The sequence below is a fragment of the Rattus norvegicus genome, chromosome 18 (assembly GCF_021556685.1).
Source record: "Rattus norvegicus strain SHRSP/BbbUtx chromosome 18, alternate assembly SHRSP_T2T, whole genome shotgun sequence".
In the NCBI taxonomy this organism is placed as follows: domain Eukaryota; kingdom Metazoa; phylum Chordata; class Mammalia; order Rodentia; family Muridae; genus Rattus; species Rattus norvegicus.
The window spans coordinates 26,868,678-26,885,716 of NC_141551.1; the positions used below are offsets into that span (position 1 = coordinate 26,868,678).

Consider the following 17,039-nt stretch of genomic DNA (forward strand, 5'->3'; position numbering starts at 1 on the left):
GGGAGCCGGACGGGCGGGAGACAAAGCGGTGGCCGTCGGCTTGGCGCCTCAGGAGTCGTCCAGCGCTCGCCCCGTTCGCCGCAGGTAACTCTTCGTACCTTCCCTCGGGGTGCGCGGGGCCCCCTGGTGGGGCGCGGGTCTCCTCAGGCCGGGGTCCCGGGTGTCCGGCTCGGGCTTTCGGCCGCCGCCGCCCTGGAGCGTCGGGTTAGGGCGGCTTCCCTGAGCAGCCTGGGCCTGGGCGGGCGGAGCCCGACGCTCGGGAAGCAGGGCGACCGCCGGGGCGCTTCCTTGGAAAACTTTCTCCCTCTTTCTAAACTTTGTTCCCGGAGCAGGGAGCGCGCGCGGGATCGGCGTCGCGCCTCAGGCCGTCTCCCTCACTGAGGGACAACCGCGGCGTGTTCCTGGCGGTCGGGCTGTGGGGCGCTTTAGGGACGCGATTGTTTCGAGGATTTGTGTCGGCCACTCCCCTCCCCCTGCCCGCGGCTGAAACTTGGTGGTTTGCGGGACTAGAGGTCGGAGGAGCGGACATTCCAGCCCGACCCATGGAGAATGGAAGTCGTAGTTTCCTGTTCTCCAGCGCTCTTTTCCTTAAGGTGCGCCACACCCGTGTGGACTTGTGGCATGGAGTTTAATTTTTATCTTAAAATTACTCAGCCTCTTTTGCTGCTAAACCTGACTGACATTACTCTTAGTTTTCAGGAGTAGCATTAGAGTTACTAACATTTGATTACTGAGAGCGGATCTTGCTAACTAAGTAGCCCAGTCTGACCTGGATCGCTCGGTTTCCCTGCCTCAGAATCCCGAGGGCGGGCATCGCCAGCCTGCGATGTCAATGACCCGCCTTTCGACTTTAAAAGGAACTTGTTAATATGTGTGTAGAACTTGGGGGGCGGGGATGTTGTTGACTGGATTTGTAACCTTGGTTTTCAAGCAGTGGCCACCCCAATAATTCAGTGAGCGGTTGGCTCAAATCGAGGATTGATACTTCTGTGCCTTCATAACGTTTGGTTTTATTTTAAGTGTGCGTGTGTGTGTGTGTGTGTGTGTGTGTGTCTATGGAACTTAGAATAATTTATGATGTAAATCTGTTTCATCATTGTTTTGCATCTTTTAGGTGTTTTAAGAAGGTTATTTTGTGTTTAGCGTTGGTTTTTAAAGACTACTGGTGGATGTTACCTCATGAAATGGAATTTGTTTTGTTTTACAAAAGGATTGAGTGGGGAAATAATTGGTGGCCTCTGTTTAATTGTTCATACTTCCTGCCTTAAACTAAGCTAAAAAAAAAAAAAAAAAAGACCAGGTTTTTAAAATTCTCTTTGAGGCCTGGAAGCTTCTCAAGTGTCATATCCTTTTTTCTTTTTCCATTCTGGATCTCACTGTGAAGCCTCAAACTAGCTTAAGCTTCCTGAGTGTTGGGGTTTAGATGTGTGCCATCACACCTGTCTGGGTCATATTGTATAATAATGCAATCAACAGAAACTTGTGGGAGCATGGTTGGGGGTGTTAACTAGGTTTATAAGCTGTTCTGGAAGGTGGTGGCTTTTGAACTGGGTGAAGCATGAGTTGAAGTAATGCGACAGAAGGAATAGGGAAATCTAAAAGGGCATTTAAGTGGAATGGTGATATTCTGGTTTTTTCCCCCCTTTACTTTTCAACCCCTCCTTTTCTTGCATATGATTCTAACCAAATATATTGGTTTCCAATATCAGTTGTGTGACACCCATCTCCATTCCCATTAGAAACATTTTATATGGTGATCAGAGATGAAGGGTGGCTTTTTTCCCCTCCTAGTTGAGTATCACTCACCGCCTTGTGCCTTTTCTCATCAAACCCCACACTGTTGTATTGGAGAACAAACCTAGAGCTGTGCTTGCTAGGCATGTGCTCTATATTTGAGCTGCACACCCCTACCTCTGTCATCAACCTTAGCCGCAAACGTCCAGTTTTTTATTTTGAGTGTAGTTTCTCTCCTGACCCACATGGGTCTCCTTATATCTTGTAATTTTAAAGAAAGTCACATTAGTGATAGTACAGCTAGCTCTCCCTGCTTGTTGAAGGTGTCGGTGGTTGTGTACTGGCTGAGACCTAGACAGGATGAAGGAATAGGATCCGAAGCAGGTGTAAGTAGCCTGAGCATTGGCTAGGCATTTGGAGGCCTACAGGTTTAGAGGAGATCTGTTTATTGTTAGTACTGAAGTAGGGAGAAGGTTGCCAGGGAAGGCAAAGGCCAGGTCACAGATTTAGATTTTATTCTAAAACTGTAAGATGATATAGGGCTTTCACGATCTGAACATTGTTTTATTCCTTGCTGGTGCTTAGAGAAAATTTGAATTGGTGTGTGTGTAAAGGCAAGGAGTTGAGTGGGGAAGGTCATGTGGGTAAAGGTGACCTGGATGAGTGGAAAGGATCCAGATACAAATTGGGTAGAGGTGGCATCCAGGCATCTGGGTAAAGCTTCTGAAGCATTGAACTCTTTTCTCAAGAGCCAGCGTTTTCATTTCTGGTAGCAAATTTTGTGTTTAAGTTTTTTAGTAACTTCTGTTTGCGTTGTAACTTATTGATAGCCCTGTTTGCAGGCCTTGTTGGGAAGTGAGCCCTGTAAATCTATTCAAGGCAAGGCTCATGCCCTCTCCAACCTTTGGTTGGTATCTGGTAAGGAGGGCAAATTAGATGCTGCACTGAATGAAGGAGGAAGAAAGTCTTTCTCAGTCTAAGCTTAGGGCAGTCAATGACAGATGAGGTAATTGATTACAGTCTAACTGCTGTTCAGGGCAACTGGAGCTTTCTTCAACCTTGCCCTGCCCAAATCTAGTCAGGGACAGGATCCGCCCTAGAGTGTTTTGTTTACATGCCTTTCACTGCTTCCACTCCACTTTTAGACTGTCTGTCTGTCTTTTTTTGAGCTGTGTATCTGAGAATCTGAGTACGAGTAAGCTGTTTAGTTGCTTGTTTGGTTTATTATTTATTTAGCAGAGGGTCTTGAGTGAATTTAGTGATCTTCCCACCTCAGTTTCTCAAATGCCAGGGTTAATTGTGTACCACCACACTTTGCTTTTTATTTTGTTCCCCCTGTGGTTTTCCTTCCGGACCATGTTGCTTTCTCTTTTTTCTTTCTTTCTTTTTTTTTTTTTGATTTATTATTTTTAATGTATATAAGTACACCATCTTCAGACACACCAGAAGAGAGCATCAGATCTCATAACAGATGGTTGTGAGCCACCATGTGGGTGCTGGGGATTGAACTCAGGACCTCTGGAAGAGCAGTCAGTGCTCTTAACCTCTGAGCCATCTCTCCAGCCCCATGTTGCTTTCTCTTAATTACTTGGAAACCTGTTTTCTCTTGGCACTCAGTGCTTTGGTTTCTTATACAGCTTCTGTATTACATCTTTTATACTGTTTGGTAAATGTTTTCTGTGGATGACTTCTGGGAAGTGTATGTGTGGGGGTAATAAGGTTTTTGAGACAGGGTGTCTATGCAGTCCTGGCTGTCTTATATATTCCAAGTAGACCAGGCTGGCCTCAGACTCTCAGAGATCCACCTGCTTCTGCTTCCCAGTGCCAGGATCAAAGGTCTGTGCCACCACTCCTGGTTTAAGGCTTTGTCTTCTTTTTTTTTTTTTTTTTTTTTGGTTCTGTTTTTCGGAGCTGGGGACCGAACCCAGGGCCTTGCGCTTCCTAGGTAAGCGCTCTACCACTGAGCTAAATCCCCAGCCCCAGGCTTTGTCTTTAATAGTAAACCTTTTCAAAGTTGAAGTATAATTAGAGGAAAGTGATCAAACTAGGGTCACCTGTTCAGTGAGTTAATACAAACTGAGGACTATGTATATCCACTAGGAAGCAGCACATGTGTCACTTGGCTCTGCCCTTCCGCCTCTGTTTTGAAACCAGGTCATACTGTGCTGCTCAGGGTGATTGAGCTCCTAAAATCTCTAAAAGGAAGAAGATAGCCCCTTTACAAAGTTCATATTTTATTATTTTGTGTGTTTGTGTGCACAAGTGTTGTGGTTAGAGGACAACTTGGAGAAGTTGCTTCTTTTCTTCGAATATGTGGGTTCCATGTGCCAGCTGAGGTTGTTAGGTAGGCTGGGTGTCAGGAACCTGCCAGCCGCCATCTTGGCAGCCCAGAGGTCCCACACTTATTTTTGAAACCTAATGCTGCTGTGTAGTTGTGGTGGTTAGTCTATGGTTGGGTTCAAGATCTTCTAAATTCTACCTTTTACTTAAAAATTCAGACCAATTTACTTTCATTAATTTTTGGGGTGGGGGTGGGGCAGGGGCTGGTGCAGTGGCTCATACTGTGGAGGCAGAATTGAGTTCAAAGCCAGCCTGATACAGAGAGTTCCAGCTAAGGCCATATAGTAAGAGTCTGTTTCAGAACAATATTTTTCTTAAGAATACTTGCATGCATGTACTCACACACACACATCCACATGCACAAGTGAAGAGACAGGATAGCTTTTGTGAATTGGTTCTCTTCTCTACCATGTAATTCCTAGGGAATCTGACTCAAATTTTCAGTCTTATTAGTAAGTGCCTTTACCCATTGAGCCATTTGTAGCCTTTAATTCTGATTTTTGAGACAGTGTCTCATGCAGCCCAGAATGGTTTCAACTTGTTATGTAGCCCCAGATGACCTTGGACTCCTGAAACTCTTGTCTCCATAACCTGAGTGCTGGAATTACAGGGTTCATCAGGTATATGTGGTATTGGAGATTAACTCAGGACCTCTTTTATGCTAGACAATCACTTACTAACTGAGCTACATCCTTGGCTACCAGACTGATTTTCTGTTGTAAATTTTCCTATCCTTTGTCTCCTTCCCTGGGTCTTTGTCCGTTTTGTTGGAATGCCTTTTGCTTCTATACCCCTCCAAAAACTGAGTGATACTCCCCCACCGTTGCAGACTGGATCAGAAAATCTTAAACCTTGTAGAGATAAGTGATAATGTTATTTACTGTCCTTCATTTATCTTTAGGAATTGCATTTTATTTCATTTCATGTGTGTGAACCTGAATGTATGTCTGTGCATCATGTGTGTGTAGTATCCATAGAGAGGGCAGAATAGGTAGCTGATCCCCTGGAATGAGAGCTATATAGACAGTTGTGTGCTACCATGTGGATGTGGGGAACTAATTACTTTTTACTTTTTGATGTTCACAACAAAAGTTACCATTTAAACTTTTTGTCTGAGTGTGTTATGCTCATTGGCTTTAAGTAAATGCATGTTATTGTGCAATCTCTATCAGTTCCAGGGAAACTTCTGAGGGTCTTTGTGCCACCAGAACTGACAGTAACAATCTACATGGGGCAAGAAGGAAATCCATTCAACACAACTCAGCCTTGTTTCAAACTTTAGTCTGATACCAAGCATTGTTAAGTACAGTACAATATGGAAAAGTGTTTTCTGGTTCTCTAGAGCTATTTTTATCTGTCCAAAGTGAATTTTTTACTCCTCGAATGGTAGTTTCTTATTTACCTCTCCTGGCAGCTAACTGTTCTGTTTGACCATTTTTATCTTTCCTTCCCCCTCTCTTTCTTTTAAGTTTTTAAGTTTTATGTGTATCAGTGGTTTGCCTGCATGGATGGCTGTGTGCTTGGTGCCATGGGGCCAGAAGAAGGTGTTGGGCTTCTGTCGTCAGCACAAAGGTTCTCGTGCTCACAGGTGGTGCTAGGGAAACCAAGAATGCTAAACATGCAGGGCTGTCTTTTGCAAGGAAAAGATGTATAACCTGCTTTCTGTCTAAAAGATTGGGAATGGTGGTTAATAACTTAGGTGATTCTTGGCTATCTTTAGGGGCATGTCATACCAAGCTCCCCCACGCAGGAACAGAGGTGTCTAATAATTTAGGCAGCTGTTGTATTATCTATATGGCTAGGGTACCCCCATCACCCCAAAGTCAGGACCAGAGGTGCTTAATAGTCTGGTGTCCTTAGTGTTATCTGCATGGCAAGCTTCCATAACTAGGGCTGGAGGTGACTGACAGCCCAAATGACCTTTGTCCTATGAGTATGACTGAGACACCAGATCTTACCCTAGGCCCTTAAGATAATGTATCTAGCCTATTTCTAGAACCTGTCTTCATGACAGAAATGATATGTATTTTGAGAAGAGTTCCAATGTAGTTGTGCACAGGGAATTATGTTACACCAGTAAACTTTTTTTTTTTTTCAAATTTTACTGAACTTAAATATGCCTAAAATAAACTGCCCAGTGTTAGACTCTTAACAGTTTGAACCGATGTAGCATTGTTTTGAACTGGATCTTCTTCCTGCTCCTTGCAGACTGTTAACTCTGCTGGCCCTGGAGGCTGCATACATTTCCTTGGAACTGGCAGAGTTAAAGACCATTGTGAGTTACATGTGGGTATTGGGAATTAAATCCACAGGTTGTAGGTGCTCTAGGCTGGAGCAGTACTTCTGGTCAGATCCCTAGCCTGGACTTTAAAACAGTCTTCTTGGTAGTGTGCTTGAGTTGTAGCTTTTATATATTTTGTTGCCTTTTTTTTTTTTTTTTTGAGACTTTGTCTCTATGTAGCCCTAGCTATCCTGGAACTCATTAGGTAGACCAGGCTGGTTCTACCTACTAGATATCTGCCTCCCTCTGCTTCTCTAGTACTAAAGAATAAAAATATTCTACATGGTAATCCCTTATCAGAGATGTGATTTGTAAATACTTTCTCTGGTTCCCCGTCTTTTTACTCCCTGTTGATTGTATTCTTTTGTTAGACAAAAGTCCCATTGCATACCCCCAACGCCCATTTCCCACCTTTATAACTCTGGCTGTAGACCAGGGTGGCCTTGAACTTAGAAAATCTGACTGCCTCTGACTCCTGAGAGCTGGGGTCAAAGATGTGCACCACTATTGCCTTGGCTTAAAAGTGTGTGTGTGTGTGTGTGTGTGTGTGTGTGTGTGTGTTTCAAGACACTGTTTCTCCTTGTAGCCCTGGCTATCCTGAAACTTTCTCTGAAGACCAGGCTGGCCTTGAACTCAAAGATTAGCTAGTCTGCCTCTGCTTCCCATGTGCTGTGGTTAAATGCATGTGCCACTGCTGCCCAGGTCAAAAAGTTTGTAATTTTGATGAAGTACAATTTGTGCTTTTTGTTTTTTCTGCTTTTGGTGTAATGTCTAAAGTCATGAAATCCAAAGACATGGAACTTTCCCCTGTGGGTTTCCTTTCTACCCCTGTCAGTTAAATTGGGTACTATGAGGGCAGGAATTATATTATTCTAGCCACGTCACCTCTGCTCATTGGGCACTGAGGTTTAAAAATGTGATTGCATTCCCTGTTGTTTTAGTTGAAACTTTCTCCAGCTTAGACTGGCCTCAGACTCAATGGCTATCTTACTGCCTCAGTTTTCCAAGTGCTGACATTACAGGCCTGAACTACACACCTCACTCCGTAATTGAATTTTTAAAATATATTTTATTTTACTCCTGTGTAAATGTGTGTATCTGTGTGTATGCCAGAATGTATGCATACTTGTGTGTGTAGGTGCTCACAGAGGCCAGAAGAGGGTGTCTTACTTAATACATTGGAACTGGAGTTACAGGCATTTGTGAAATGTCCGAAGTGGGTGTTGGGATCTGAACTCTGGTCCTCAATGAGTGAGTAGCAAGGGCTCTTAACTACTGACCCATTTTTGCAGCCCTTAGTATATAATTCTATTGTAAATTTTATTTGTTTTAGATTTATTTGTTTTATGTATGAGTATACTATAGCTGTCATCAGACACACCAGAAGAGGGCATTGGATATCATTACGGATGGTTGTGAGCCACCATATGATTTCTGGGAATCTCAGGTCCTCTGGAAGAACAGTCAGTGCTCTTGACTGCTAAGCCATCTTTCTAGCCTCCAATATATAATTCTTAAAAGGCTAAACTAAACAATAGAGTTAGAATTATGTGATGAGGTGTTTTTTGTTGCTAATTTCTCATTGATTATTTGTTACCTGAATTATGATAGCATGATCTTTGGAAATTGTACTCTTATGAGACTCAGCCTTAGTTTAAACTTTTTCATTTGTCTGATATGATGATGGTGATGATGGTGATGATATAAAGGGTGTTTATTTTCACCTCCAATGTGATAAAATGCTAATACAGTCTTTCTGTTATGGAGTGCTGAACAAGCTATATTTTATTTATATTAAATGGGTTTTCTTAGGGGTAAACCAATAAATCAAGTTTATTATTTAAATATTCCCATGTTGTTAACTTACCTTAAAATTCTGATAGCAGGGATGAGAGATTGCTCAGTGGTTAAGAGCACTGACTGCTCTTCCAGAGGGCCTGAGTTCAATTCCCAGCAACCACATGGTGGCTCACAACCATCTGTAATGGGGCCCTCTTCTGGTGTGTCTTAAGCCAGCTACAGTGTATACATAAATATAAAAATAAATAACCTTAAAAAATTCTGATAGTAAAAATTATCTTGCTAGCTGCTCTGCTAGATGGTGAAGTCCTTCAAGTCAAGATGTTTATTTTTATCCTTCTGCATCCTGTGGTACCAGACTTGTTTCTTTGTTCATTGTAGGTAGTAGTCAATAAATGCTAAGTTACTAGCTAAGGGGGTGGTTCAGGAGATGAAGTGTTGCTGCACAAACATGTGGGCCTGAGTTCCTCTTCTCGGCACTCACATAAAAAAGTGGGCTGCCCATAGGAAGGCAGAGGTAGGCATACACTACCATGCCTGGCTGGTCTTATGTGTACAACATTTTTTATAAGAATTATATATTGAACACACATGTACACATGTGTACTTGTGCCTTACTGAGGGCAGCATCCCTGTATCTTAGTGACCTTTCACTAGACCCTCCCTCTACTTTTGAAGACCAAGTTTTCAAAGGTTTGTCTTGAAGTCAAAATCCTCTTGCCTCAGCCTTCCCAGTACTGATACTAGCTAGGGATTGTAGTCATGTACTCTACTCAGTCCTACCAACTGGGGACCAACATACTCAATCCATATGTAAAAACACTGAGGACCAAGAAGCACCATGATAACATTCTAATCACACTCTAATCCCCTGTATGATTGCTTTTACATTTTTTACCCACTACCCCCAGCTCCCAGAAGAGAATTAAGAGAAAAATTAAGTAGGAGGGAAAGGTGTTGGTTCATTACATTTGGGGAGGAATTATATTTAGCTGGAGGAGAACTAGCAGAGGTGTAATAGTGGATGCTCTTCTGTTTCCCTGTCTCCCTGATTAGAAGCAGTAATTAGCAATAAGAATAAGATTTCTCATTATCCAGAGGGCAGGGCCCTTGTTTGCCCACCTGGCAAAGCTTTTGGGTAAAATGTGCCTGGCTAGGGAGATGGAGAGTTGCTGCTAAGTAAAGCTAAAATGGATTGGAATTGTCCAGTCTGCATTGATCCAAGCTTTTCCCTGGAAGCCCTGTGTGTGTGTGTGTGTGTGTGTGTGTGTGTGTGTGTGTGTGTGTGTGTGTGTGTGTGTGTACATCATTTGAGTGTGGAAGTTAGAGAACAAATTATGGGAATCCGTTTTAGCTTTTCAGAGTGAGAGTTTTGAGAACTGAACTTAGATGATCAGCTTGGTGGTAGTTGGCCTAATGAACCATCTAGCTAGCTCTCTCAACTTGTTCCTGCTGTTGTGCTTAATACTCTAGAATAGCTTGCCTTGGAGCTGTGGGTAGGCGATTGATTCCACTTCCATCATTCTGTATGATTGCTGGAGTTATGGACAGATCATCAGTTCAGCTTGAAATAATTTCTTTTATTACAGTTTTATTAAAATTTTATTAATTTTATTTGTATGTGAGTGTTATACTGCAGCCAGATAGAGCTCTAGAACTAACTGTATTGCAGGTGGTCGTCAGCTGCCTGCTCGCAGCCCCCTCTGTGAGAGTAGTAAGTGCCTTAGCTGCTGAGTTCTCTTCAGCCCCTCCATTAATTTATTTATTTATTTATTTTATTTTTTTTAAATATGGAACGCTTCACGAATTTGCGTATCATCCTTGCGCAGGGGCCATGCTAATCTTCTCTGTATCGTTCCAATTTTAGTATATGTGCTGCCGAAGCGAGCACCCATTAATTTATTTTATGTATATGTGGGCCATGGCACAATTATGGAGATAAAAGGACCACTTGTAGGAGTTGATTCTACCATGTGGGTCATAAGGATTTGACTTAGGTTGCCAAGCTTGGTGATAAGCACCTTATTTGCTGTGCCATCTGGCTGCCCCCTGGCCTTTTATTTCTTGGAACATGAACTCAGATGGCAAGGCTTGTGAGACACGTGCTGTTACCTATTGAACCATCTCTCTGGGCTCTATATACCACATTTTGATTATTCGTTCATTTGTTGAGGGACATTTGGGTTACTTACAAGTTAAGCTTTTTCTTATAGCTCTAAAAATTTTAGGCCAGCCATGGTGGCACTTGTCTTTAATTGCAGCACTCAGGAGGCAGAGGCAGACTGATCTCTGGGTTCAAGGCCAGCCTGGTCTACACAGTGAGTTCTAGGACAGCCAAGGTTATGTAGAGAAATCCAGTCTTAAACCAGAAACCAAAACCAAAACCCACCCCCCAAAATAAATACTTTTTTTGGCCAATTTCTCCTTCATAAATTTACTTTATCTGTGGTATGTCATAGTGTTTTACACTTTAGAGTTCAGGCTCTGTTGCTTGTCTGTTTCTAGTAGACTAGTTGTTGGGTGAAGCTAGAGGGTTTGGATGACAGTGACATTCCTTGGGTGTGGTTGGAAGTGTCCTCTCTGCTTCGTGGGTGTTAATGAGTTTGTGAGTGCTCCAAGTTGGTGCTGGTGTCATTGTAGAGTGTAACCCTCAACTGTCTGTCCAGTAGTGCTCTGGGTCTCAGATGGTTTTAGACTCTCCTTCTCATCTGTAATCTTCCTTTAGCCTCTTTAGAGTTTGTGTTACTGTAGCTTTGGAAGCAGATTATATATTATATAATTTTAGTATTAATTGAAACTTAATATCAAATGGCTTAGTTGTATGCTTGTGCAGTTCTTGGAGGTAAATTAGTTTGCCTTGCTTTAGGTTGACTGCACAACTATTGTTGGAATAGTATTCCAAAGAACTATGCTTCTTAGTTCATTCTAGAATCCTCGCACTCAGTAGTCCTCCTGCTTCCGCCTTCTGATGACTCATGGCTATTCTTTGACCACTGTGTGCTGTAGCATGCTCAGGTCCACATTTGCTAGCAGTCTCTCCCCCCACTAATAATAACACACACATGTATAGAAATATATACCTACAAAAATAGGGAAAGAATGAAAAAATTAAAAATTTAGTGGAGGAGAGCACATTTTACGTTCTGTTTGGGGATTGGCTTTAGCACCTTCTGTTTCCTTTTGGGATACAGGGAGTTGAGCACTGGGCATGAGGAGAGCCTTGTAGGGAGGGCAGCAGTGCCAGTGAGCTTGCTGAAGGTGTTGCTTGTGCAGTCTAGTGGTCTGGTGCTCAGCCCACATGGGGGTCAGGACCTAACAGTGTAATGATTTGGGACAGTCTGTCTTGAATTGATAGTTTAATTTTTGTGCAAGTGGTGAGAGCACAGTACTGAATTAACCAGTATTTAAAGTTCAGAGGGTATAAAAGGAACCATGCTTCACAGTAAAATGTCAGTATTGATTTTTTTCTTGTTTTGGTTAGAACTTTTTAAAATTTATATTATTTTTTTATATGAGTACACTGTCACTGTCTTTAGGTAAACCAGAAGAGGGCATCAGATCCCATTACAGAAGGTTGTGAGCCACCATGTGGTTGCTGGGAATTGAACTCAGAATCTCTGGAAGAGCAGTCAGTGCTCTTAACTGCTGAGCCATCTCTCCAGCCCCTTTTAAATGTTTATTATCTTCTGCTTTTTAAATAACTTGCAAACTTTTTCTTGTATTGGTGTGCTTCTACTCTATTTCTAATGGAGCTTGAAATGAGCATATATTTCTATTTACTTGACAATCAAACTCACTTTTTATTTATTTAATAGCCTGATTGCAGCCCCTCTCTCTCCTCCCAGTTCCACTCTCAAGCCCCCATCCCCCAAACTTACTTTTTGACTGTGGCTTAACTTATATTACCTCCCTATAGGTTTGGAGTCATGCACATGGTACAACTTTGGATGTTCTAAACATTTGTAACTAAGATTTGATCACTTGAAACAAGTAGTGTGATTGTGTGATTTGATTTTTAAAATATTAGCCTTTCTTCTTGATTTATTAAAAGAAGTGGAATTGTAGAATTTATATAACTCATTTTTAGCATTAAAATTTATTTTTTAGGTTTATTTACTTTATGTGTATGCATGTTTTGCTTACACATATATGTATATGTGTGTACCATGTGTGTTCCTGGTACCATTAGAGGTCAGAAATGAGGACATTGGATCCCCTGAACTTGAGTTATAGACAGTTTTAAGTTGCTCTGTAGTGCTGGGAAATGAACCCAGTCCTCTGTAAGAGCAACAAGTGGTCTAAACCACTGAGGCCCCCATTTTTTTTTTTTTTTTTCGGAGCTGGGGCACCGAACCCAGGGCCTTGCGCTTGCTAGGCAAGTGCTCTACCACTGAGCCAAATCCCCAACCCCGAGGCCCCCATTTTTAAAAAGACACTGAAAAGACGTTACAAAATATTTTAATTAGTGTTAGAATTTTATAATGATTAATCCAGTTTAATTTTAGTATTATAATTTATCTTATTTTTGAATTGCTAATTTAAAGGTTAATTATTTCCTGGATTATCTAATTTTGGTTTCCTGCCATTTTATAAAGCTGTTTTTCTTTGTCTTTTTCTGATTTTGTGTTAAAATTGGCAAAATGTTTTATTGTTTTAGTTTATTTTTATTAGTATTTGACTTCAGAACTGAAGATTAGGTTATACAGTCATGCGCTGCTTCGTTAGTCAGGTTAAGCTGCAGAGTCTTCCTAAGGCTGGAAGTACCATCGTAACTCAGGAAACCCAGTCAGTGTGACCCATTTCTAGTGACTGGAAGGTGAGGGGCCTCCTCCTCCATTTGCCTTGTGTGGTTGGCTCCAATACATGCTTTCTTTCCAAGTGAAGATGTATTATTACCATTTACTTATACTATGTTGGATATTTCATTATAGTATACATTTCACTATTAATTTGGGCTCTTAATCATAATTTATAAAATATAGGGAAGTGAATAAGACAGATTTTGAAAGGTGAGGCAGGTTACATCACCAAGGAGGCTTTTGGGATTTTCTGTTTCTGGGGATTTGACAAGGTTTCCTGTAATCATATGTTACCTTTTTTTTTTTTTTTTAAACTTTCATTGACCTGGGGGCATTTAATTCTCAGAGGAGCTTTACACTGACTTTGAAGTGTATCTTTAAAAACCTGTCATTTTAGAGAGAAATGGTCAAATGAAATGTGAACTTGATCCTTTGGGAAGGGGTGAAATTCAAGGAAATGGAAGATGCTAAGCCTTGCAGGGAAAATGTAAACGTATTTAAGACTATTGAAAGGTAAATGCAGTTTTCTAGGTAGTGTTATTGAATCTAAGAAAGTGTTATGCTGTATGTCAACAACATTGGGAAGTATTCACTTAAAGATAGACCATTAAAAATCGACCAGTGTGCAACATGCTAGAGACATGGTAATCTTCCCAGCTATTGACACTAGCCCTGGGAATACAGTGATGGGTGGGAGTTGCAATCTGTGTTGAGTTTTCCTAATCTTCTTCCTTATTTCTTTCTATATGTTAGTGTTGCTAGATGAAATTTAAGTAGTTTTGAGTCATGTAAGTTTAACATACAAGATTATAAGCATGTGCCCTTGCACCTAGGTTAGTTGAACAGAAAAGTGAAGGTGGACCAGAGGGACAGCTCTACTGTAATTGCACCTGCCTTCAGGCAGGGCAGTTAGAATTCCTGGAAACCACCGAGTAGTAGAGAATTAAAATAAAGTTGTCCACTGTCCTTCACTCCTCTAAATAATTGTTAAACATGATTAGGAACAGGGTTTCTCTGTATAGTTCGAGCTAGCCTGGAACTTGCTCTGTAGACCAGGCTGGGACTGGTTCTAACACCAGAACTCAGAAATCCTCCTGCCTCTGCTTCCTGAGTGCTGGGCTTAAAGGCACACCCCAGCACCGCCTGGCAAGTGTTTTTTTGTTTGTTTTTATGTGCTGGTTTGCTGGTTTTGGTGGCACACACCTGCAATCCTCTTATCAGTTTGGTGGAAGATTGAGGCAGGAGGACTGACTGCTCTGTAAGGGCTAATGGCAAGATCTTGCCTTAGAACAAACAGTTGTGATCCATGTGTGTTCATGGTGACTCAGTTTTATATTTCATGTGGCAAATTCTGGAGGAATCTAGAGAATCAGGAAGAACCCTTTCCGTGCGGTAGAGGACAGGATGTGTCTGAGTATTGAAAGAAGATAGTAGCTTTCTAGTTGAAAACTCCCGAAGGCTCTCTGGGCAGAGGAAAAGTGAATGCAAAGATGGGGAGGCCTTCCTGGGCTCCTGGGGTGGGGCTGGGAAGGCTCATGCAGTGCAGTTGGCTGAGTAAGGGTTTGCCTTTACCAACTCCTTCCTCCACCCAATGACAGTGATAACAAAGGCTGGCATTGTAGAATGGCAGCGACTGCAGATTCACGGGTAACAACCCTTCTACCCACACTCTATAAGCAGTTCTGGGAATGGAGCCCAGGGCTCAGCAGCTACTAAGAAAGTGCTCTGTCACCGAGCTTAACACTACTGGCTTATGCATATACTCCAGGCCAGAGATAAGACCCAGGCTAGAGCTTTCAGAACTGTGTGTATTATGTCAGTAGGAGGGTTATGTGGCAGTGTTAAAGGCCCTAGAGTCTCCTTGAAGGGACGTGGTTGGCCTCCAATCATATTTTGTTGCTATTTCACAACTCTAGTTTTGCTACTGTTAAGAATTGTAGGGGTTGGGGATTTAGCTCAGTGGTAGAGCGCTTGCCTAGCATGCGCAAGGCCCTGGGTTCGGTCCCCAGCTCCGGAAAAAAAGAAAAAAGAAAAAAAAAAGAATTGTAATAGAAATATTTTTGGAGATAAGAGGTTTGCCAAATGGATCTCGACCCACAGGTCAAGATTAGGCCTAATGGGAAGTCTAAGTCACTGGAGACATGTCTTCCAAGGGGTTTACAGGACAGTGGGGGACATTGGCCAGGAGACTTTATTTCACCATGTTTTTCTTTGTGTGTTGCCATAGGTTCAAAATTGTAGAGCCAACCAGTTACACATTAAAATACCTGAAATCAAGAACCAAACATAATCTTTTTCGCTTTTTTGGGACAGAGTCTCTTTGTAGCTCTGGCTGTCTTGGAACTCTCTCTGTAGACCAGGGTGTCCTCGGAACTCAGAGATCCATCTGCCTCTGCCTCCGGAGTGCTGGGTTTAAATGCATCACCATGCCTGACCAAACCGCTGTTTTAAAAGTTAGTTGATTATCCCCACCTGGGGGATAAAAACAAAACAAAGCAAAGTGTTGATTGTCTCAAGTATTTTTCACAAACATAGCAAACTGACTTTACATAGACCCTCTTCCCCTTGGAGAGGATTTTTCTTTAGTATCTCTAAATAATTGTTATAAACAATAAGAATAGAATGGTTCTAGGATAGAGAAGTAAGGAGGGACAAAGTTCAGATCTGTAATGCCTTATAATTTCTTAGGTTTGTTTTTGACTTGGTTACTGTTTCACCACCCACTCTGTTTTTCAGTTATGCTCTGGTTGCTGGAAGATGCCTATGTTATTCACAACCTGAGACAACCACTTGCTTCTGAAGTGTTATCAGACAGATTTTTAATTAGGCCTATTTGATAGCTAGGGGCACCCTCCTTTAAGCTTTTAGAGCTTCTTGTGAAGAATGGAGACCTGTACAACCTTAACTTTGCACTTTGTGTTGTAACTATCTATCTCTGGAACATTTTTTCTTTCCCTTTCTCCCTCTCTTCCCCCTCCCCTCTCTGAGACAAAGGCTTGTACAGCTCGAGCAGACCAAGAACTCTTTGTAGACCAAGAACTGGTTTTAAACTGTCTCTGCCTCTCCAGTGGTGAGGTTAAAAGCAGGTGTCACCATGCTCTGCTCTTCCCACAACTTTTGAGGGGGATTTCAAACCTAACAGGAGTTGAGATAGTAATGTGTTAGTTGCTTTGCTTATTGTTGAGACAGAACAGCAGACGGACAATGGAGGAAGGGTTTATGTTGGCTTACAGTTTGGGAATACAGTCAGCCATCAAACTTGGTATGTAGCACAGGTGAAGTCCTGATCTTCCTACCTCTGTCTCCCAAGTGCAGGGATTTTAGACTGGTATGGGTTCAATTTGACTGGCCCTCTAAGGACCTCACCTGCTTGCATTTTCCTCCTAGTGCTGATAGCCTCCCTTTGTTTATTGCTTATGTCATCACTGCAGTGTTTGTTTTTTTTAAATATCTAGGCTTGTTTTCTTGCCTCAGCCTCCTGTGCTAGATTACAGGTGAGAGCCACCACACCTAGTTCCTTTTTAGTGGTATTCACTGTTGTCTGGAATAGTGCTCTTAGAAGAGGCACACAAATACTGGCTGAATGTGTGCTGCTCAATGGTTGAATTTAGAATCCAACGGTAGTTGGATTTAGATTTTGCCCTTTGCTTAGTGCTTTTTGTATGTTTCCTGATGCTTGTGGCATGCTATGGTTGTTTTGAATTTAGCTATTTCCTTTGGTATTCTAAAAAATATTAAAAAATAAAAGGAAAATAAGCATGATTGGGGTGGTGTGTCTGTCTGTCTGTCTGTCTGTCTCTCTCTCTCTCTCTCTCTCTCTCTCTAGGGTTTTTCTGTGTAGCCTAGGCTGTCCTGGGCTCTGTAGACCAGGCTGGCCTTGAACTTGTTGAGATCTGCTTGCCACTGCTCTCCCATGGGCTAGATTAAAGGCATGTGTCACTACCACCTGGTGGAGTGTTTTATTATTATTATTATTATTATTATTATTATTATTCTTAAGTCATCACTGTCATTGTTCTGTCATCCTTCTTTACAATTCTGTATAATTGCAAGTGGAGTGACATCTACTTTGTGCCAGAGAAGTA

The 17,039-nt window shown here is 42.0% G+C and overlaps 1 protein-coding gene and 1 non-coding gene across 5 annotated transcripts in view; one reads left to right on the top strand and one right to left on the bottom strand.

The window, feature by feature from the left end:
- Ctnna1 (catenin alpha 1) overlaps positions 1 to 17,039 on the top strand; it is a 132,766-nt gene that overhangs the window by 353 nt on the left and 115,374 nt on the right. The window contains exon 1 of one of the 4 annotated variants that reach the window (XM_087592883.1): positions 1 to 593. The exons of 1 other annotated variant lie outside the window; for it this stretch is intronic. The gene's annotated coding sequence lies outside the window, so the exon portion shown is untranslated. The remainder of the gene's footprint in view (positions 594 to 17,039) is intronic. 2 more of the 4 variants (XM_087592884.1, NM_001007145.1) reach the window with 2 other exon arrangements.
- LOC120098430 (U6 spliceosomal RNA) lies at positions 9,940 to 10,046 on the bottom strand. Its single transcript, XR_015643210.1, has one exon. It is a non-coding gene; the product is annotated as a U6 spliceosomal RNA (small nuclear RNA).